The sequence below is a fragment of the Mastomys coucha genome, unplaced genomic scaffold, assembly GCF_008632895.1.
Source record: "Mastomys coucha isolate ucsf_1 unplaced genomic scaffold, UCSF_Mcou_1 pScaffold18, whole genome shotgun sequence".
Lineage (NCBI taxonomy): Eukaryota > Metazoa > Chordata > Mammalia > Rodentia > Muridae > Mastomys > Mastomys coucha.
Window position 1 is genome coordinate 38,381,365 of NW_022196900.1, and position 19,046 is coordinate 38,400,410.

Genomic DNA, 19,046 nt, shown 5'->3' on the forward strand with positions numbered 1-19,046 from the left:
GAACTCTGGTGGTTCAGTTAGTTGATATTGTTCTTCATATGGGGTTGCAATCTCCCTCAGCTTTTTCAGTCTTTCCCCTATCTTTTCCACTAGGGTCTCCAGGCTCAGTCTGATGGATGGCTGTGAGTATTTGCATCTGTATTGGCCAGGCCCCTGTTGGCAAGTGCTTCTTGGCATCAGCAATAGTGTAGGGGTTTGGTGTCTGCACATGGGATGGATCCCTAGGTGGGGCAATATCCGGATGGCCTCTCCTTCAGTCTCTGTTCCATTTTTTTGTTTCTGTATTTCCTTTGGACAGGAAGATTTCTCAGTTAAAATTTTTGAGATGCATGGGTGGCCCCATCCCTCAGTGGAGACTGTGCCTATCTACTAGAGGTGGCTACTACATATTATAACCAAATGCCAGAAATTAGATTAGCTGATATCTTAACCAATTTCATTGGTTTGGTCCCTAATGTTACAACTCATTGATTAAAAAGAAAATGTAATGGGGAGTAGTCTGGAAAAAACACTCTGTATTGTGAGATTTTTTCAGAAGTCAGGAGTAGGAGTGAGTCTATCAAGGAAGCCAGCAAAAGCCACACAGTGGAGAGAGAAAGTCTCCATGCCTCCTTTTACTGTAGCAGATAGGAAGGTTTGGTAAGTTAGAAAAGCAAGAAAAAGCCAAAAGCCGGGCGGTGGTGGCACACGCCTTTAATCCCAGCACTTGGGAGGCAGAGGCAGGTGGATTTCTGAGTTCGAGGCCAGCCTGGTCTACAGAGTAAGTTCCAGGACAGCCAAGGCTACACAGAGAAACCCTGTCTCGAAAAACAACAAAAAAAAAAAAGCAAGAAAAATTTGTAGGTTCAGAAAACAGCCCCTTTGATTATCAAAGTAAACTAATTTTTAAAATACCAGGAGAAATGCAGAAGGTATTATCTAAAGTAATATTTAAAATTGAACAGAACGCAAGCCAAGGAGACAGTGTTGGCATCCCAGTATTTGGTAGCAGTATTATGAGCGGTAGATGGAGAAAACGGAAGGAGAATTTAACCTAGGAAGGAAGGATGCTGTGAGGAGTAAATAAAACTAACAAACCAAGCATTTATTAAAAAAAAAGTTGTAGGGAAGCATACTTTATGATTTTATTCTTACTCAATATATATGTATTTTCCAGTTGAGAAAATGCACCCACCAAGAACCTAGACTGTGACAAAATCTAAGTGCTTATCACAGGAAAACTCGCTAGAGTTCTTGTACAAGGAAGTTGAGGATAATCTCAAAGTTACATAAGCCATTGTCATTGTCCTTGATGATCTCCCAGAACTTGAAGGTAAGACTCTATTGCTGAAGATACCACACACACTAGACACAGGACAGAGATGACCTTAAAGCCTCCTTCTTGAGGTGTAGCTCTCATAGTATCTGAAAGTTCTTTGTAAGCTGCCAAGGGAAAAAGAATATCACTTTTCTCCAGCTATATTGTCTAAGAAGAACAAGATATCCCCAAGTGTAGAATAGTGGCACTTATATATAGGGAGTAATCAATAGCTATCTGACTGAACTTAATGCCCACTTAATAGGATGGAATTCATACCTTATTCTCTAAGTCTGTGACTGGTGAGGGGTAAATCCTAGAGAAGCACTACTCCTGGTCTCTTAAATGTATTCTGAGTCCTCATACTGATACCCAAAATAAGTGTAGCTCTCACCAATCATCAACGAAGCCTCATTTTTGCAATAGAGACCATTACAGAAAGCAAACACTGAACCAAATTTAGAAAACAACAATATAGGATGCCCAACCCCAATTTGCAGCTACAACAAAATACCGTTGCCTTAAGCTTAAAGAACAGGGCAAAAAGATGTAACAGCCAGAGTGCCAGGAACTCTGCTGGGAGATAATGTCCTGGATGTATGAAAGAGAAGCTGAGCCCATGAAATCTCAAAAGAACCTGACCATGTGATATGACTTGCACAGTGGTAACACCAGTTAACATGCCAACATGAAACCTTCCTGTTAGATGAAGAGCTTCAACAGCTAATTTTGGTGATAATAAAACCATTTTTTAATAGAGATGCGTCCTCTGATATGTTCTAAAATGTTATCCAGCCACAAGGATTCAGCACTAAATAAATACAGGATAATAAAAAGTGGATTTGGCAGAAGGTTTGTGTGTGTGTGTGTGTGTGTGTGTGTGTGTAAAGAGTTGAAGTTCTGAATTTAAAAGTGGGAAGACGAGCCGGGCTTGGTGGCGCACGCCTTTAATCCCAGCACTTGGGAGGCAGAGGCAGGTGGATTTCTGAGTTCGAGGCCAGCCTGGTCTACAGAGTGAGCTCCAGGACAGCCAGGGCTATACAGAGAAACCCTGTCTCAAAAAAACCAAAAACAAAAAACAAAAAACAAAAAAAAAAAAAAAAAAAAAAAAAAAAGTGGGAAGACGGAAAGTTTAGATAAAAAAGGAGAACTGAAAATGACACATATACAGTTCTTGTAGAATTCTCAAATGTAAAGAACAAACTATATTATGAAAACATTATTCTGAGAAGGAGGGTGTCATACAAAATTAAAAAGATGAAAATCAAATTTGGGGAAATTGGGAAATGAGTAACAGTAGATTTTATAATTAGGAAAATTCAGCTGAAACCTGGGACCCTAATGCAGAGAATTGCAGCTGATCACCAAGTTATGCTTAAGATGCATTTTCTCAAAAATAGTTTTACATTATTATGTGCAGTAACCCAAATTCAGATAGACAAATGCCATATGTTTTCTCTCATATATAGAGTATAGATTTTAGTTTTTAAATGTGTGTGTTCTATTTATGTGCAGATGATGTAAGATTATAAGTCATAAAATTAGAAAAAGGGGAGTCATAAGAGGGGAAGAATTTAGAGACCACAGAAGGGGAACACAGGGCAAAGAATGCATGTGGCAGGGTAGCAGAATAAGGTATGTGGGCAATTGTGGCATGGGGGCAAAAGGTCAGTGGCCAGGAAAGAGAGTCAGTAAAATCAGACTTTGAGTAAAATGTCATTAAGAAAACAATTTTTAGCATTCTAATAAATTATAAAAGAAATATTTAAAGACAGAAATGTGTCCTTGAAACTTTGTTGATTAAGGTGCAACAGAGGTGTCCAGTTGTCTTTAATGCAATCTAAGTAGAACTGTGCAAAAAACGTTATGTTCATTTCAGCCCACTGGGAAACTGGGTTTGGAAACATCTGACTCAAATGTTTTTATGCCAAAGGTCTTCCAAGGCACCTTGTCTGAGCAGAAGCTCCATGCCATCATCATTTCTTGAAAGGGAGTGAAAGACTTTACACTGTTGAAGAACTCAGGGGTAAAATCATTGTGTCATGGAGAACAGTTGAGAGGAAAACTATTTCCAACAAAGTATACTATTTTTTATTGGGTATTTTCTTTATTTACATTTCAAATATTATCCACTTTCCTGCCCCCCCCAAAAAAAAACTCCCTACGCACCCTCCCTTCCCCTGCTTCATGAGGGTGGTCCTCAACCCACCTATACATTCCCACCTCCCCGCCCTCAATTCCCCTACACTGGGGCATCTATAGAGCCTTCATAGGACTAAGGACCTCTCCTCCCATTTATGGATGACAAGGGCATCCTCTGCAACATATGCAGCAGGAGTCATTTGTATACTACTTTGTTGATTGTTCAGTTCCTGGGAGCCCTTGGGGGACTTGTTGGTTGATATTGATGTTCTTCTTGTAGGGTTGCAATCTGCTTCAACTCCTTCAGTCCTTTCTCTAATTCATCTATTGGGGACCCAGTGATCAGTCCAATGGTTGGCTGCAAGTATCCCTCTCTGTATTTGTAAGGCTTTGGCAGAGCCTCTCAGGAGACAGCCATATCAGGCTCCTTTCAGTGTGCATTTCTTGACAGCCACAATAGTGTCTGGATTTAGTCACTATATATGGGATGAATCTCAGGTGGGACAGTCTCTGGATGGCCTTTCCTTCAGTCTCTGTTCTACACTTTACCTCCATATTTGCTCCTTTGAGTATTTTGTTCTCCTTCTAAGAAGGACTGAAGCACCCATACTTCGGTTTTCCTTCTTATTGAGCTTCATGTGGCCTGTGAATTGTATCTTGGTTATTTGGAACTTTGGGGCTAATATCCACTTATCAGTGAGTTCTTTTGTGATTGGGTTACCTCAGGATGATATTTTGTAGTTCTGTCCATTTGCCTAAGAATTTCATGAATTCATCATTTTTAATAGCTGAGTAGTAAGTACTCCATTGTGTAGATGTACCACATTTTCTGTATCCACTTCTCTGTTGAAGGACATATGAGTTCTTTCCAGCTCCTGGCTATTATAAATTAGGCTGCTATGAACACAGTGGAGCATGTCCTTATTACATGTTGGAGCAGCTTCTGGGAATATGCCGAGGAGTGGTATAGCTGAGTCCTCATGTAGTACTGTGTCCAATTTCCTGAGGAACCACCAGACTGATTTCCAGAGTGGTCGTACCAGCTTGCAATCCCATCAACAATGGAGGGGTGTTCCTCTTTCTCCATAGCCTTGTCAACTGAGTTTTTGATTTTAGCCATTATGACTTGTGTGAGGTAGAATCTCAGGATTGTTTTGGTTTAAATTTCCCTGATAGATGACTAAGGATATTTGCCTTAGTCAGGGTTTCTCTTCCTGCACAAGCATCATGACCAAGAAGCAATTTGGGGAGGAAAGGGTTTATTTAGCTTACTTCCACATTGCTGTTGATCACCAGAGGAAGTCAGAACTGGAACTCAAGCAGGTCAGGAAGCAGGAGCTGACGCAGAGGCCATGGAGAGATGTTTCTTGCTGGTTTGCTTCTCCTGGCTTGCTCAGCCTGCTCTCTTATAGAACCTAAGACTTCCAGCCCAGGGATGGCACCACCCACAAGGGGCTCTACCTCCTTGATCACTAATTGAGAAAATGTCCCACAACTGGATCTCATGGAAGCACTTCCCTAACTGAAGATCCCTTTTCTGTGATAACTCCAGCCTGTGTCAAGTTGACACACAAAACCAGACAGTACAACATTGAACATTTCTTTAAGTGTTTCTCAGTCATTCGATATTCTACAGTTGAAAATTCTTTGTTTAGTTCTGTAACTCCCCCCTTTTTTAATAGGGTTATTTTGTTCTCTGGAGTCTAATTTCTTGAGTTCTTTGTATATATTGGATATTATCCCTGTGTCAGATATAAGATTGGTAAAGATCTTTTCCAAATCTGTTGGTTGCCTTTTTGTCCTACTGACATTGTCCATTTTTGGGTCTTCAATTCTATTCTATTGATCTACATGTCTGTCTGTACAATACCATACATTTTTTTATCACTATTGCTCTGTAATAAACCTTGAAGTCAGGGATAATTATGCCCCCAGAAGTTCTTTTACAGTTCAGAATAGTTTTCTCTATCCTGGGTTTTTTGTTATTCCAAATGAATTTCTAAATTTCTCTTTTTTATGCTGATAAAGCATTTGACAAAATTCAGCATCCCTCCATGTAAAAATCTTGGAAAGAGCAGGAACTCAAGGTCCATACCTAAACATAGTAAAAGCAATATACAGCAAGCCAGTAGACAACATCAAACTAAATGGAGAGAAACGTAAAGCAATCCCACTAAAATCAGGGACTAGACAAAGCTGCCCAATCTCTCCATATCTATTCAATACAGTACTTGAAGTTCTAGTTAGAGCAATTAGACAACAAAAGGAGTTGAAAATGGTGCAAATGGGGAAAAAATTCAAAATATCACTATGTGCAGATGACGTGATTGTATACTTAAGTGACCCCAAAACTTCCACTACAGAACTCCTTGTTTTCTTTTTTTATTAGATATTTTCTTTATTTACATTTCAAGTGATATCTCCTCTTCAGTTTTGTCCTCCAAAATAAAAACAAACAAAAACAAAAACAAAAACAAAAACAAAAAAACCTGTTCCCCTCCTCCCCTGCTCACCAACCTAACTTCTCCCGAATCCTGGTCCTGGCATTCCCCTATACTAGGCAAGGAACCTTCACAGGGACAAGGGCTTCTCCTATTGATGACCTATTAGGCCATCCTCTGCTATACATATGCTGCTGGAGCCATGAGTCCCACCATGTGTACTCTTTGGTTGGTTTAGTCCCTGGGAGCTCTGATGAGTTCAGATTGTTGTTAGTCATAAAGGGCTGCAAACCTTTCATCTCCTTGGGTCCTTTCTCTATCTCCTTCACTGGGGATCCTGTGCTCAGGATAGCTGTGAGCCTCTACTTCTGTGTTAGTCAGGTACTGGCAGAGCCTCTCAGGAGACAGCTATATCAGGCTCCTGTCAACCAGTACTTGCTGGCATCCACAAAAGTGTCTGGATTTGATGATTGAATATGGGAAGGATTCCCATGTGGACCAGGCTCTGGATTGTCCTTCTTTCAGCCTCTGTTCCATACTTAGTCTTTGCAACTCCTTCGATGGGTATTTTTCCCCCTTCTAAGAAGGAACTAAGTATCCACACTTTAGTCTTCCTTCTTCTTGACTTTTTTATGGTCTGTGGATTGTATTTTGGGTATCCTGAGCTTCTGGGCTAATATCCATTTATCAGAGAGTGCATACCATGTGTGTTCTTTTGTGATTTTGTTACCTCACTCAGGATGATGTTCTCCAGGTCCATCCATTTCCCCAAGAATTTCAGAAATCCATTGTTCTTAAGCCGAGTAGTACTCCATTGTGTAGATGTACCAAATTTTCAGTGTCCATTCATCTGTTGAGGGACATTTGGGTTGTTTCCAATTTCTGGCTATTATAAATAAGGTTGCTATGAACATAGTGGAGCATGTGTCCTTATTACATGTTGGAGTATCTTCTGGGTATATGCGTAGGAGTGGTATAGCTGGGTCCTTAGGTAGTACTATGGCCAATTTACTGAGGAACTGCCAAACTCATTTCAAGAGTGGTTGTACCAGTTTCCAATCTCACCAGCAATGAAGAAGTGTTACTCTTTCTCCATAACCTCACTAGCATCTGCAGCCACCTGAGTTTTTGATCTTAGCCATTCTGACTGGTATGAGGTAGAATCTCAGGGTTGTTTTGATTTGAATTTCTCTAATGACTAAGGATGTTGAACATTTCTTTAGGTGCTTCTCAGCCAATCAGTATTCCTCAGTTGAGAATTCTTTGTCTAGCTGTGTACCCCATTTTTTAATAGGGTTATTTGATTCTCTGAAGTCTAGCTTCTTGAGTTCTTTGAATATTTTGGATATTAGCCCTCTATTGGATATAGTATTGGTAAAGATGTTTTTCCAATCTGTTGGTTGCTGTTTTGTCCTATTGACAGTGTCCTTTGCCTTACAGAATCTTTGTAGTTTTATGAGGTCCCATGTGTTGATTCTTGACCTTAAGAGTATAAGCTATTGTTGTTCTGTTCAGGAAATTTTCACCTGCGCCCATGTGTTTGAGGCTGTTCCTCACTTTCTTTTCTATTAGTTTCAGTATATCTGCTTTTATGTGGAAGTCCTTGATCCACTTGGACTTGAGCTTTCTACAAGGAGCTAGCAATGGATTGATTTGCATTCTTCTACATGCTAACTACCAATTGACCCAGCACCATTTGTTGAAAATGCTGTCTTTTTTCCACTGATGGTTTTAGCTCCTTTGTCAAAAATCAAGTGACCATAGGTGTGTGGGTTAATTTCTGGGTCTTCAGTCCTGTTCCATTGATTTACCTGTCTGTCCCTGTACCAATACCATGCAGTTTTTATCACAATTTTTCTGTAGTACAGCTTAAGGTCAGGAATGGTGATTTCACCTGAGGTTCTTTTATGTTGAGAATAGTTTTTGCTATCCTAGGTTTTTGTTATTCCAGATGAATTTGCAAATTGTTATTTCCAAGTCTGTGAAGAATTGAGTTGGAATTTTGATAGGGATTGCATTGAAAGTGTAGATTGCTTTGGGTAAGATGGCCATTTTTACTACTAAATCTGATAAACAACTTAAGCAAAGTGGCTGGATATAAAATTAAAACAAACAAATCAGTGGCCTTCCTCTACTCAGTCGATAAACAGGCTGAGAAAGAAGTCAGGGACACAACACCTTTCACAATAGTCACAAATAATATAAAATACCTTGGTTTCTCTGTTGTAGCCCTGGCTACCCTGGGACTCACTCTGTAGACCAGGCTGGCCTCGAACTCAGAAATCTGCCTGCCTCTGCCTCCCAAGTATTGGGATTAAAGGCATGCACCACCACTGTCAGGTTACAAAACTCTTAATAACACTGCACTCTGTGACAAATGCATTATGCAATAACTGTAAAAAATGGGGGTAGAAGGGGGTATAGATTCTAGGAAATTTGGCAATTTTCTCATAAAAATTAAATTTTGATGGATTAGATTTTGGTATCCTTTCAATAGCTATCTTGAAAGAAGTCCATAAAGAAACAATGTGAAATTAAAAGGGATAAATATTTTTAAAATAAAACTAAAGACCATTTTCATGCAAATATATGTTGTACTTTGAACATGTCTCTCATTCCAATACAAGACAAACCCAAGAAAAGGAAAACATTTGAAAATGTGCCAGGAATACAAAGAAATACTTCATTTCAAGAATTTGAGAATTTAAAGAAAAGGAAAGAGGCTTTTAATCAAAAGTTCTGTGAGGAAAAAAAATATGGATATATAGGGATATATAGAGCAATCAGATCAATATGCTCCAATTTCGATCTGATTGAAATTTAGCTTTTCTTCCTTTTTTTCTTTAAATTATGTTCATAGGATATATTTTGATCATGGTTCTTCCTTTCCTCCATTCTTTCTAGATTGGCCACATCTGCCTACCCACCAAGGTTTATTTTCTTTCTCTTTCAAAAAAACAAAATAAAATACCATTAAAAACACAAAAAATGAAAACAACACAAAGAAGCAACAAACAGGACCAAACACACACACACACACACACACCAAACACATGTTGTCCTTTTGTGTTAATCTTACTTGAGGGCATAGAGTATGCATGAGTCAGGGTTGGATTGATATACCCAGTGACATTCCAAAGAAAGAAAGAAAGCCTGTTGTCTATTTGCTAGTGGGTATCAATAACAAACATATTTTGGTTAGAGAAAGGGCTTCGTGTTCCCTTACCTTTCTCAACTTTAGAACCCAATCTAACTTGAAGCTGTGCTGGTCTTGTGTGTGCTACCATACCTTTTAGTGTATGATCTATACCTATAGACAGAGGAAAAATGAAATATATAAAATGTATACATATGTATAAAATTTATATATGTTATATTATATGCTATACACATACTTACATATATGTGTCAGTCCTGTGGTGTCTGGAAGACACTGTATCCTTGCAGTCATCCATCAGTTCTGACTCTTACATTCTTCCTGGCTCTTTTTCTTCAGAGATTCCTGAGTCTTTAGAAAGTGTTTTAATGAAAATTTCGTATTTAAAGATGAGTGTTTCAAAGTTTCTCTTTTTCTGTATATTGTCCATTGTGGGTTTCTGTATAAATTACCAGAACTGCAAGAGAATGCTTCTTTAATGGAGCTCGAGCAGGGCACTGCTGCATGCAGCAGTTGTCATTAGTAATCATTTTATTGCTATTTTCCTTTATCAGAATACTGGTATTGTTCTCCCCCAAAGCCCATGAACTATCTAGCTTCAGATTCTTGATTACTTTAACACTATCAAATATGGGTTCCATCTCATAGAGAAGACATTAAATACCATCCAAAAATGACTGCTTCCTCCCATAACATTTGTGGCACTTTGGTACCAGTATATCTCATAATCAGTTTGCAGTTGTACATTCCAGGGTTTCCATCTGGATGACATTGATGACTATCTTTACTTGCTATAGTATGTAGAGTACCCTCAAGCACCATGCAGACTAGTCAGTAGGGGTGAAACTTCTTGTAGGTACCAGCTGTACGTCTTCTCTATGTTCAATTTGAAGCAAGTAAATGGTGTCTTCAGGAATAGGACTTATCAAGGTGTTGAGAATAACATTGACAATAGGCTGGGATGACTAAGGATATTCCATATGACCTCTTTGGCAAATGATTCAACAAGATATAAACCAGTCCTCAGAAAAGAAGTTTTTATGTTTTTGGAGAAAACAGTAAGCATTTGTATTTCAGATGTATTCCAGGCTGGCATTTCCATACTTTAATTGCAGATTGAACTTTTATTCTTCTCACTGGTTCAAGGTATTTCTTACTAAGTTTTGTGGAACAATGGGGTGTTCTCAGGGTGATCCCTGCGATTGAAGACTAAGTCAATAGGGTGGCAATACATAATGTTCTTAAAAAACTTAAGAGGAGGGCCTAGTGTGATGTCTCTGATTGACTGAATGATTTACCTTAAATTTTATTGTGGAATGGTATGACCCACCCATTTGAGTCTGTGTGGCTTCTTGTTTGACAGTTACATACAAGCACATGCTTTCTCTATGATGTATGGCCTAGAATAAACTAATGTCCTTTGACCTTAAAATTGCTGTTTTTAAACTTCTGAATTCATAAACAACATAAAATTTAACCTCACCAAAAATTAAAGTAACACCAAAGAAAGAGAATAAAAATGTTGAGAAGGGGTGAGCCTAAACAGGAGAGTTCTTACTAGCGAACATTCCAGAAGTTGACAAATTGTTAAGAGTTTACTCTAGCGTTCAGAGAAAAGAGAGAGTGGTTAGTAGAAAGATAGGAAAGAAGGTAGATGCCTACAAATGTGTTGCTCTGAGTATGACTATGAACAGTTCTGTTTGTACAGGATAAACAGTGACCATCATCAACGTATCTCTATGAAGACCTATCTCCTCATATGAAAGATAGTTCATAATAATATTCGTATAGCATCAGCTACTATAAAGATGAACACCAGCTTCGCCGGGAAAATTCTAGAACTATTTATAAAGTTTATCATGTCAAAACAAGTTCAAATACAACAAGAAAATAAAAAAAATCTGTCAAAATAATATTTCTCTTCTATTAGGAAACTATCCACATCATTATCATTATTCCATTTCAGTTTTATATGTGCTTCACTGTTCCTCTGAGTTTAGCATTCCGGATCACAAAACTCAGGCAACAGAAATGTAAATTAGCATCACCATGTGCACTGGGAACAATAACATGCAAAGAAACAAGTTTGGGTTGGATTGTTTACTACCAGCTTATTGATAACAGAATTTGTTCTCTAGTTTCCCTTAGCAGTGGCAAGGTTTGTGGTACATGCTTAGAAACACCTAGCTATTATCCGTTTTAAACCTTCTTATTAACGTCAGAGTTCTTTGGAAGAAAAATGTGCTTGGATCTATTGCTTACTCTTTCTAATGACTGTGTTGATTGGAATGACCAATTAGGTAGAAGAGTCACCCACTGAGGGAGTAGGGGTGTACTGAAAATATTTGCAGAAGAGAACTTTAGTTGAAATGCCATCCTTGACCTTTCCTGGTCCCTTTATCTGGGACATAAATAGTATGCCCTTTTTAATGAATGTCACAGGTAAGAATGAGAGAGAAAAACCCATATGAAGCCAATGTACATGCCAAAATCACTAAGTCAATCCTAGAACTAATATGCTCAAGCATCGCAGTTTATAACCAAACCAATCAACAAACCAAACAGAAACCTTTAAGGCAGAGACATATCTTTGAAAGTTTAATAGCAAGAAATTGGTGAATTATGACTAGGTATAAATTATAAATGAAAGTGACAGACCTGGAAAAAAAATGTAAAACACTTTTGGGTGACTAGAACCAACATTTAATTAAGGAAGAGTTAAATAACTCCAGCTAAGAAAAGGAATTAGGAGAGCAGCAGAATCCTACTCAGGTAGGAGGAACACTGGCCCTAATTTAGTTTAAGTACCTGTACTTTTAAGCCTGTACATAGAGACTAGCAGAGAAAATGAATTCCCTTTCTGTGGTCACAGCAATGATGTCTCTTACATGCATACCTGTTACACATATATTTACAAACTACATTAAATATCTAAGGAAGCAAATCTAGAGAAAATCTAGCATGCACATGACGGCATGAACGGTGGAAGTTTCTAGGTTACCAATCTAAATCTAAAATATTACTACATTTATTGAAGGTTATGTGTTGGATTTATCTCAGGGCAGGATCATGACTGGGCATAAAGAAAATACTAGAGGGCTTAGTGTCTCAGTTGCTCTGTAGGATTCAGAGAAGACTGGTAAAGCACCTCTGATACAACCATAACAGGTGGGTTAGAGTTACTATTTCAACTAGTGAGAGACCCTTGGCAGGGAACATCATGGGAAGACATCATGGGAAGGGGTGTGAGAAAGAGCAAAGTAAACCTTCCAAATCATAAGCAATGTCAAATCAGTAGGCTGTCCCTTAAAAAACGATGCACCTCAAGCAAAATGTAAAAAGAACACAAATAAAAAAGAGTACTTGAATAAAGATGTGAATGGATTGATGGGATACCTGAAACAGCTCACAGATGCTTCACAATGGAGAGCTGATAGTAGCAGACAGACAGGAAGTAAGGGAAGAAATTGCAGTGGCCATAAAGAAGGGCAGTTGGTGGGAAGGAGAACAGTTAAAAAGACAAGCAGCAAAGAAAAGTGCAGTGATATGTTTCCATTGTAGGAAACCTGGCCATAGAATTTATGATTGTCAGGTTGCACTAGAAAACCATAACATGGGCACTGGTATTTGTTAACTGCTGCTGGTCCACGAAATCATGAAGTGCAGAGGTTGCGTAGCCACCGCACTTAGTGACTTTCATTTTGGAAAATGTTATGTCTGCTGAGAAATAGGACAAATGTCTATTATCATGTCCTGATAATACCAAATGATGCAATGCTGATGGTGGCGACTATAAACTCTGTGGGACATACTATATTATTAGTATTAAAATACTATAAGCTCTATGGGACATTTTTTAGTAGATTGCCCTGAAAGTCAGAATTCAGATCGAAGTATCACAGTTGATCACTGGACAAAAGGAATGAATGCAGACTATGAAAATGTTCTGGATGTGCCCAAACCAGAGAAAGTTAAAACCCAAAGTAGTTAATTTTTATAAGAATTGGTACTATAGTCAAGGTTATTTTCCATCGTAGGCCTTCAATGGTTAGAACTGGGCAACTATGGAGACAAGCCTGTGTTATAGACACCACTCTGACCTTGGTAGGGGAAAGTTGACTGCAGTCTGTCTATCAGGGAGTATAGTGTGATTAATTGTACTCTCTAGACTAGTGTGTGTGTGTGTGTGTGTGTGTTTATTTGTCTGTCTGTATTTAAGACATATTCTAAGTAGCTTCTCTGTGTCTTTCTGCATTTGAGACAGATTCTGTGTTTCACAGGTTGGCTTCAAACTAGTAATCATAACTCAGCGTCCCGAGTACTGAGATTACAGGCAAAGTGCCTAGGAACCATCTATCTTTTAATAGATGGAATTTAAACATAACTAAGTTATGCCTGTATGTCTAATTGTGGCAACCATCTCTATTAATGTATATTACGAATCAAAATTGACCCTTAAAGCACATACCTTTGAGTTTGTGAATAAATATTTTGTTACATGCTATTAATTCTTTATATCAATTCATTGTAATAGAAACATACTTATATGTTGCCACATACAATTTTTAGTAACTTTCACTAATTTTTAGTACTGAATAAAATTCTATATCTGTTTGTAAAAAACAAATACTAAAAAGAGAAAGAATTTAAAGAAAGTATACTTTCGGGAAGAGATTAACTGGAATGTGTTACTCATGAATAACAGAGCAGGCACAAGTATTATTCCAATGTGCCAAGTCATTTATCTTGAGTCATCACCTCAGAATATTTTGAAGTTAAAAAGAATTTGAGAATATAATACACAACTCCTCCCATGAGGAGCAGCCTGTAACTGACAGACTGACCTAATTACCTTCATTCGCTGTGGTTATATTTCTGAAAGGTGATTCAGTTTTTATTAAGTGATTAACAGAACTCAAATTGCTATCTACTAACATGCAATTAAAACAATCATGAAAATAGAGCCCTGGTAACTGAGGGTTACATACTGACATCTAAGAAAATAAACTGTGTAGGCATGTAGGAGATTGGAGCCCATCATTAAATCAGGGTTACGGAAGAAGAACTTATGTTGATTTGCATTTACAGTTAAAAAGGTATATCTCTTCTTTATCCCTGAGCTATTTTTAAAAAGTTCTTTTTACTCATTCATTCATTTTCTCTTCATTCATAAGGTCAGAAAAACGCAGTGACTGAAAATGACTCACAGGATAAACACAGGTGGCGTAACTGATGAAAGCCCTGACTCCTAAGCTCTTCCTTCTCTGCCCAGTGTGAGTGACTGTGCAGCTTAGCAGCTCTTTGTCCTGACTGCTTCCTGTGCACATGCTCATTCACTCATGGACTCCATGCTTTCATTTCACCGACACCATTTTATTGTTTTTTTGCCACTTGGTTGCGTTTAGAGACTGAGTTCAAAATATCTTTTACTTATTTCCTTAGTACTTTTTAATTGAAACCTCCTGCCTCAGCTTTGCAAATGCCAGGTTTTCTTAACCTACTCTTACAAATAGTTCATGTTTCCAATACAGTATCTGTTGAACTACTTTGTCCTGTTAACAACCAGGATAATGGTGCCCCAATGACATCTACATACCAATCCCAAAAATTGAAAACTGGATAAAAGAGAGAAAGGAAAGTGGTATTTGACCACAGAATATATCTTTCACCTCTGTCTGCAATCCTTTTTTGTACATTCTTACTCTTCATGGCCTTATTTTTACTCTCAAATATACTTTATTTATTTGCACATCATCTGTTTCCTAAAATGAATATAAAAACATCTTTTATTTTGTTTCAAGCTTGGCTATGCTTCACATGTAATAAGTGACATAAAAAATGGTCTTTTTTTTAATTAAATGTCACTTGTTTGACAAGGGCCCCAAACATCCTTCACCTTGGGACATACTTGTTTGTCCTATGTATAGATACTTCTTTACTCTAGCACACCCATCCTCTTTCTGCTGCGTAGTGAATAATCACCCTATGGTGAAATTTAGCTCCTGCAAATGGGATGAGACACAGTCACCATCTGCTTTAGATACAAAAGATCATGGCCATCTCGGTCATGTATGCTACTTGATAGACAGGTTTAGGTTTTGGTGCAAAAGAATATTGTCTTGTCTGATGAATCATTCATAGGGAGTGGCATTCATTATATCATCCCTATTTGGCTGAGATTGGTATTTGAGTGGTTTGTGTACTGATACCCTGGCCCCAGCAGAAGAGATACTGGAACAAAGCAAGATCACACCCAATAGAGCAAACACTAAACTGTGCAGCTTCATGTCTCATATCAAAAGGTGTTAATGGGGGCTGGCAAGATGGCTCAGCGGGTAAGATCACTGACTGCTCTTCCAAAGGACCTGAGTTCAAATCCCAGCAACCACATGATGGCTCACAACCATCCATAATGAGATTTGATGCCCTCTTCTGGTGTGTCTGAAGACAGCGATAGTATACTTACATATGATAAAAATAATAATAATAATAATAAACAAACAAAAGGTGTTAATGGCTCCACACCTTCAGCTTTGCTGTCTCTAGTGTATGTCTCTCTTTTGGGGTGATTGCATTCCCTGTGTTCAGCTCTCCTTGCCAAAAGTCTGTGTTACAAAAGTCTGTATTTCATATATTTTGAGGTTTAGACCTTCTGAAACCCAGGATTCTCTTTTATAGTACCATGCTCTGACTCCTCATGATCTTCTGCTTAGGACCTTCATGAAGGAAGTCCCTGAACATGTGCCACCTTGTGTTAGGATTTCTGAAAATGCCGGGGAACAATCCACCAACCATGCATTCATGCATCTTTCATTCCTGTAACACCAGCACTATGTGGAAGACACTGCCACATTGGATCTCCAGCTTGGTCTGGATCCTGCCCTCTTGAATCACATTAATGGGAGCTTTCTCATTTAAATTGACTTATAGGAGCAGGAAATGCCTAGAATCTCTATAGCACACTGGAAAGCAAGCTGGATGGGGCCGTTCCCTGAGGATCCCCTTTCCTTTATTTCATAGCAGAACAGAAATCATCTCAATACTAATACTTTTCTCAAAAATGGTAGCTTCTTTTGCAGCACAAGCCTTGGCTATATCATTAAGCATCCTAGTGTTGTTCGCACCCACCTCTTGTACCAATTGTACATACTGCATTACTTTCTTCCCCACATGTTTTTTTTTTCATTGTTGATTCTCCAAAAGCATTGTTAACAGTACTCACACAGCAGCTTTAATATTATCCTCCTTTGGAATTGTTTCTGACAACAAAATTTCTCTGCTATTTTTAAATTCACATTCAGGAAAATTCTCAGGTCATGGAGAAGATAGCCAGAGCCTGCTACAACCCCACAAAAATGGCCTAGAGCCCAGGTGCTACATTATCCCCTTTTCATTTGGACCCACAAAGCCCACATTGCTGTCACCAAAATCACCCTCTAGGATCCACTAGCACAACTAGGATCCACTAGGATTTAATCTTCTTAGAATCCTCTTATTTTCCTAGTTCAAAGTTCCAAAGCTTTACATACTCCAGAGAAAGGATGAAAGAAAAAAGGAAAGAAAGAGAGGAAGGAAGAAAGGAAGGAAGGAAGGAAGGAAGGAAGGAAGGAAAGAAGGAAGAAAGGAAGGAAAGAAGAAGGAAAGAAGGAAAGAAGGATGGAAGGAAGGAAGGAAGGACGAATCACCAACAACATGGTCAGGTTCTTCACTGTAACAACCCACTGAAGTGCAGGGGTTGTTTTTTAAATGAAATTCTGCACTAATTTCTTTTCTGTAACTGTGATAAAACACTATAACCAAGACAACTTATAGACGATAGAGCAAATCCACCCCAGAAAATATGTATACAAGAGGAAAACTGGTGTCAGGATTGGGATGTTGAGATCTCATATCTAAAGTATAAGGAAGAGAAAGGAACCTAAAAGCTGCCTAAGCCTTTTAATCTCGAAGCCAGTGAATACTCCTGTCATCAAGCCCGCCCAATCACAGCTTCCCCAATATTACCACCAAGCGTTCACATGATTGAGTCTATCGGGTATATTTCTCTTACAAACCACCACAAGATCACCCCTCTCTAAATGCTACACACATTGCTACCTTTCAAAGCATGTCTGCCGAAGAATTTAAGATTTGCTCCAGAAAAGAAAGTCGGACAAAGTTGAGATCATGTTTTGAAAGTGGAAGCAAGATTTTTTGCTGTACATAGTTAATTGGGAAATTAATGAGATTTGCATACAAAAGTTAATAAAGACTGCACATTAAAATCACTCTCTGGAAAAGAACCTTAAGGATTTAGTGTACAATAATGATTTCTAAGGACTGAAGAACTCAGCACTAACTACATGGGGTAGGAAAACCAAGGCATATGATTAACTCACAACAAACAATTCTAGGTCTTTGGCCATATAAACTACATGCTATATAAGTTCTCTGGATAAGAAAGAAAATGACAAATGTAAATATTAACTGAACATATATTGCATTTACTCAACAGAAGGAAATACAAGATAGGGTCTAAACTAGACTTCTCACTCTTGATGGTGGAAAACATGATTAACAATCAAATATCATTGCCTTAGTTAGAGTGTAGAGGTGCAATCCTGGGAAATACTGACTCATCTCAGGAAGCTGAAGATATAGGACTGTAACATGTTCTGTTTCTCCTGTCCTTGCTACTCGGGGCTTCTTCATTTTCAGTCTCCTGTTTTCAGGTAGGGCAGAATAATTTAGAATTTCCTTTTTGATCTACTGTTTTTAAAACCTACCAGCTCAAAATCATCTCTAGATTAAAGTGGCATGCTCTGAAGTATATGACCGTGTAAAAATTAGAGAAAGTTTCTCACTCAAAAAAGATGAATATGCTAATTCCTCTTCCCATGTTTAATTTCACAAGCCAAACTTAAGAAACCTTGATTCTAGGAAATATGAAAAGACTGCCTTTGAAAAGAATGAGGCAAGAATCAGCACTCACATAGAAGTGATTCCACGGGCCAGACATGAATGGAGCAGTGCTTTTTACCCAAAGTAGTCTTGCCTTCTCCATGCCCCACAGACTTTTCTACTGAGTGGCACTGACTTGCAGTTGTTTCTCTTTTCTGATCCTCTGGGGTTTAGATGAACTAAAGCCATTGCGCCAAGGGTTCAGAGTAGGGATCTGTCTCTGCCAGAGTCATGATTTTTCTTGGTACTTGTCCTATGTAGCTTTTGATGCACACGCCTATTATGGTTTGAATGTAAAGTATCCCATCTTGGTTCACATATTTGAACACTTGTTCCATTGCTGCTGGTGGTAGCTAGGAAGGTTTTTGAAACATTTACTTAGGAAGTAGAGGCTAAATATAAGAAGTAAGTCCTGAGAAGCATGTCTTCATCCTTAACAGCCTGGCCAGACTTCTTGGTAACTGTCTACTTCTGGAATATAGATGCAATGTGGACAGCCAGCATCCTGTTCTTGCTTTCAGGCCTTCCTCAACTGTTCTTATATCTCCCTGGCCAAGGTAGCTGGTATCCTTCAGAAACACTATGCCAAAATAAATCCTGTCATTCTTAAGTTGTTTTGTCAGAGTATTTTATCCATTAATGAAAAAGAAACTAAGACAGAAATTGACTCTGTGAAGGATGAGTGTTGCTTTGTGAAAATGTCTTGTTGTTCTTAGGCCCTTGGAACTGCTTTGTGTAGGAATTTGTGTAACTTTGACCTAGAAGAGTCCCTTGGTGCTATGAGCAGAGTATGTGCCATTCTGTTGGGAATTTAAAAGAAGAGAATAGGGACACATGATGAAAAGTAAAGGGCTGCCTCATGATGATTGCCCCGGGAGTAAGGATTCTATTGGTGAGTCAAATAGTGACCATTTTTCAAAGTCTCCAGCTGCATTGGACCCAGGTCGTGAAGACTTGAATGAAGCTGCACTTTAAATTGATTGCCTACTTTGTTCATCAGAGGAGATTTTAAACCAGGACCACATTGAACCTGAGCCATAGATATTGCTTATGCTTCATTTAGATCTAC

General features: G+C 38.5%; 1 pseudogene; it reads left to right on the plus strand.

Annotated features, from left to right (window-relative positions):
- Positions 1–604: 604 nt before the first annotated feature.
- On the plus strand, positions 605–13,028 carry LOC116095274 (annotated as a pseudogene).
- The last annotated feature ends 6,018 nt before the right edge of the window (positions 13,029–19,046 follow it).